Raw genomic sequence first — 5,307 nt, 5'->3', positions numbered from 1 at the left:
CAGAGCCTTCCCAAGACGTGAACTTGAGAACCAGCTCCTGTACTCAGTGCCCAGCGGAGGGAAGCTGGGCACAGGAATCTTGGCTCCCTAGGCCTCAGGTTTTTTCATCTGTAAAAAGATACCATCAAGGAGACTTATTTCAGAGAGAGAGAGAGAGAGAGAGAGAGAGAGAGAGAGAGAGAGACTCAACCAACCATTTCTATGATCCACACTCCTGGGAACCAGGCCCTAACCCAGGTCCAGGCTTGGGAAGCCCTGCCTTCCTCCCCAGACCTGGTCCTGGTCCCCAAGCCCAGCCTCTCCCCACAGGACCAGGGCCTGCAGACCCAGTCAAGCTCCTGCCCAGGGCCCCACCTGCCTCCACCAAGCAGCCACCTCTGCAAAACACCCCCTGGAGCCCCCATTTAGGTTTCCCCAACCAGAAGAGAAGCAAAACTGTGGTCTCTGTAAAACTGCCCTGTGAGATGCTCTTATCAGCCCCTTTCACAGATGGGCAAAGGAAGGCCACAGCAGAACTCAGCAGGGAGTCTGTGACCCAGCCACCCCCAGGGCCATGTCCCTGAGACACAATGTCCCCAGACTCCAATCCAGGGTGGCTGGAGAGGAATCTTTTCAATCCTGGAGTGTGCCAGTCCCATGCTGGGGACCAGACAGACAGTCCCTCATCCCCATCATTTCAGGTAACCAGGCTAACCCGTTTCACAGATGGGGAAACCGAGGTCCAGTAACTTCCCCAAGCCACATGAGGCAACGAGGACCTGGACCCAGTGTTTAATCTCTCATTTTAAATGGCCTCTTCTAAAAACAGATCTCTACTTTCCCCCAGACTTGTCTCCCAAAAAGGGAAAGAGGATGGGTCCCAGCTGCTCCTAGGAGGTCCCCAAGTCCCCTAGGCAAGGGCACATCCAGCAGCGGGTAAAGACAGGGCGCCGCTGGTGAGGGAGGAGAGTCCCCGAGAACACACGAACCTGGAAGCTGCTGCCTGGCCTCTTGGCCCTGCCTCGATGCCGTCCTGCTGCTTCTGCAGAAGAAGGGGAAGTCGGGAGGCTGCTGCGGCCTCTCTGCGCACCCAGCACCCAACGACCTCGCCTCTCCCTTCTCCCACCTCTCCACGCCCCACACCGCACAGCGCTCCCCTCACTTCTTCTTTCCCCGTAACAGTGTCTGCTTCCTCCCGGCCCATGGCCTCGCCAAGCCCTCCCCGGGCCCCGCAGCACTTCCGGGGCAGCTGCCCCTCTGCAGGGGTGCATGAGGTCTGGGTCACCTGGCTGTGCAGAGCACCTCGGCTCTGCGCCCTTGGGGGAGCCATACTACTTCCCTGGGCCTCAGTTTCTCCACCTGCAGAAAAGGCAGAGGGAGGGAGCCCTGCCTGACCTGAGAATCCAGGCCACTGGCGATGGCAGGGACCTCAGGCCAGGGCTGGCTCTGGTTGCCTGGGTGCAAGTACCACCGTTCGGACTGGGTGAGTCGGGACAAAGAACCCCAACTCTCCAAACCTCAGTTTCTTCTCTGGAGATGATGATGGTACCCCCCGTGGGTGGGGGTTCGTGCAGGGCTTATCTACCACAAGCCTGGCAAAGTCACCGGATGTGCTTCACAGGCCACTATGATTCACTCACAGGGGGAACCTGAGGCCCAAAGAGAAGGCGACCTGGCCCTAAGTCACCCAGTAGCAGAACCCTCGGGGAACGGCCTCCCAGGCAGCAGAGCTCCCTGGCAGCAGAGTTAGGGGGAGATAGGGTGCTGACTCTTGCCTGGTCCCCACCCAGACTCCCTGTGCTGGTCCACGCCCAGAAGAAGATGGAGATGCAGCCAGAGAAAGACCAGAAAGGCGCCTGCGGCCTCCCTCCTCTCTGACCCACCCTCTTCACCCTCTAGCATGAGCCCCAGCACAGAAGGCTCTATGGTGGCCAGGTGGCTCTGCAGGGAAGGAGAGAGGAGCCACTCCTCAGAAGGCAGCCATGTCCCCAGCCCCAGCTTCAGTGCAAGAACCCCAGTGCACTGTGTCCTGACTCTGTGGCCACACCCCTGCTGGGTGACTTGCTCAGCCCTGGCCTTTCTGGGTACTTTGTTGTGTTGTGGTCCTGAGGAGGGAACCCAGCATAAGCTCTCTACCACTAAGCTACACCCTCAGGCACTGTACTTTGGTTTTCTCTGACCATAACCTAGAACTTGACCTCTAGGCTCTTCCCGTCTGAAGTCTCCTGGCACCTCTAGGATTGAATCACCAGTGTCCTGCTTTCTCACACTACATGGGAGCCTGAACAGCTACTCTCAGCGGCCAGGAAGAGGCCTGCCCGCTGCCAGCCCATCGGTGTCCTAGGCTGCATTTGTAGAGCCTCAGTGTGCCCCGCCTCGGCCGGGAGTGCCAGTTACCTGGCCCTGCACACCCCAGCTGGCACTCACTCCTAGACACTCTCCTGCTCAAAAGCCAGTAGTGGCTCCCTATTGCCTTCCCAGTCTAACCCATCCAACTTGCTCCCACCCAGTTCTGGCGGTGCCCATCTCCCTGCTCCATCCCAGGGAGATGACACACACACACACCCCCAGTCCTGGATAGACTCCTCTCCACCCGTGGGGTTCAGCTCAAGTCCCGCCTCCTCCCAGAAGGCTTCTCTGCCTCTGCTGCCCCACAAAATCACCTGGAGGCCAAGCGTAGGGAGGCATGCCAGTGCCCTGCCCAGTCCCCCAGGCAAGATGGAGGGCCACATGCCATCCCTAAAGAAGTCTCCCTGTGGAGGGCTGCTCAGCCTGGTGATCTGCAAGAGACTGAAAGGGAGGTCCCTAGTGGGACATTAGAGCAACCGAGTCACACCATGAACAAGTCCTCGACTTTCCAAGTCCTTCTCAATCAGAGGCCTCTGTGTAGTAGCCTCTTTCTTTTTTTTTTTTTTAGTACGGGGAATTAAACTAAGTGGCATTTAACCACTGAGCCATATCCCCAGCCATTTTTTTGTATATATATGTGTGTGTGTGTGTGTGTGTGCGTGTGTGTGTGTGTGTGTGTGTGTATTTTAGAAACAGGGTCTCACTGAGTTGCTTAGGTCCACACTAAGGTGCTGAGGCTGGCTTTGAACTAGCAATCCTCCTGCCTCAGCCTCCGGAGCATCTGGGATTACAGGTGTGCGCCACTGCACCTAGCTGTCTGTAGCGCCCCCACACTCTTCTGTCTTTTATTAGACCTCAAAAATAAGATACCTGATTTTACATATTTATTGTGATAAAATATATATAACATGAAGTTCACCACATTAGCCGTGTTCAAGCATAGAGTTCAGTGGCATGAAGTGCAGTCACACTGATGTGTGGCTGTCACCAGAACTTTCCATCTTCCCAAACTGAACCTCTGTCCCCACTCCCCATTCACCCACCCCCATGGAGACCACCATTCTACTTCCTGTCTATGAATTTGGTTATTCTAGGTACCTGTACCTCCCACGAGTGGACTCATACAGTATTTGTCCTTTTGTGACTGGCTAGGTCACCAGGCACAATGGCCTGAAGTTTCACCCACGGTGAGCACACCAGAACGTCAACTCTTTTGATATTCCACTGTACGAATATGTCACGTTCCTTCATCCGACAGACGCTTCTGCAGAGGGCCACCTGGGCTGTTTCCACCTTTTGGCTACTGCTGCTCTGAACAAGGATGTGCCCACCATGTCCCTTTCTAACAAAGAGAAAATGTCTAGCTAGCTTTGAATGACGTTGTTGGCTTTGCATGCTGTTGATTTCTGATTTGTTTCTGTTTATGGCAACTAGTACAGAGTTCTGTTTTCCCTAGTCATATGAAATAGTCCTTGAAAATGCACTTATACCCCCCCAAAGTGAAATGACTTAAAGAAAAACACCAAGTAAATAAGGGCCCAAGTGCTTTGTGTTGGTGGCTGAAAGTAGGGGCCTGGGTGTTGGAGAGAACTGCTGAGCACGGGGTCTACTGCCTCAGACAAAAGCCCTGCCGTCCTGAGTTGGGGACAGACACTCTTCCAGAGCCCCTGGGAGAAGCCAGTATTGCATTTGGGGAAGTGCCTGGAGGGGCAATGTTAGGAGCAGGGGTGGCAGTGGTAAAACTGAGAGTCAGATCTGGGCTCTGAGGCGTCCTGGTAAGAGCTGGGGCCAACCAGCTTCTGGTTCCCTTTCCTGGTAATGGAACGGGCGGTGGCCACACCCAGCGTACTGCGTGGATGAAACTCGGTAACTCTGTGAGCTGCCCAGCACTCATCTGGGTTCTCTAAGTGAGTGGGTCCCCCTCCTCCCAGCCCACCTCACCTCACCCTGTTGATTTGTTCACGGTGTGACTCACTTGCTCTAATGTCCCACCAGGGATCTCCCTTACGGTCTCTTGCACGGAGGGCCCGATCGTGATGAAGTTATAGGCAGAGTTTACGTATACCAACTCGGCCTCGCCTCCAAAGACTCTGGGAAAGAACTCCTGGCACTTGGCTCAAGGCTGTCACTTACTGGCTGTGAGACCCTGTATAAATCCCAGTCAAGAGCCTCTCTGAGGCTTCAATTCCCCAACATAAAGGCTGCATGCCCTGCTGTACACTGGTGCATGCCCATAATCCCTACAACTCTGGAGGCTGAGGCAGGAGGATCACTGGTTCAAACCTAGCCTCAGCAACTTAGCCAGGTTCTAAGGAACTTAGTGAAACTCTGTCTCAAAATTTAAAAAACTAAGCCAGGTACAGTAGAATCACAAGTTCAAAGCCAGACTCAGCAACAGTGAGGCACTAAGCAACTCAATGAGACCCTGCCTCTACATAAAATACAAAATAGGGCTGGGGATGTGGCTCAGTGGCTAAGTGCCCCTGAGTTGAATCCCCAGTACCCCCTCAAAAAAAAAAAAAAAAGGTTGTGGGTTGTGTGCCCTAAAACCTGTCATGGTAGCACACACCTGTATTCCAGGCAACTCGGGAGGCTGAGTTCAAGGCCAACGTAGTCAATTTAGTGAAACCCTGTCTCAAAAAATAAATTAAAAGGCACGGGAGTGTAGCTCGGTAGTAGAGTGCTTCTGGGTTAATCCCCAGTACCACACTTTTTAAAAAGGGGGTGTCCTTGTCCTGAGTTCTCAATGTCAAGATCTCACAGGTCCAAACTGCACAGGAAGCAAAGGCCAGCACAGTGCCACATGTTGTGCAGATTAGTAATCGGCACGTTAACCAAACTCCAAACTTGTATTACCACAAAACCTGTTTCCAGTTGGTTATCAGCTGCTGTCAGCAGGCTGCCATGCAGAACACATACACAGCAAATGAATCCACAAGTGAAACTGTAAATCTTGCAAAAAAGTGTGGGATTTCATGA

The sequence above is a fragment of the Urocitellus parryii genome, chromosome 15 (genome assembly GCF_045843805.1).
Source record: "Urocitellus parryii isolate mUroPar1 chromosome 15, mUroPar1.hap1, whole genome shotgun sequence".
Taxonomy (NCBI): domain Eukaryota; kingdom Metazoa; phylum Chordata; class Mammalia; order Rodentia; family Sciuridae; genus Urocitellus; species Urocitellus parryii.
Note: the sequence above shows the minus strand (reverse complement) of the source record.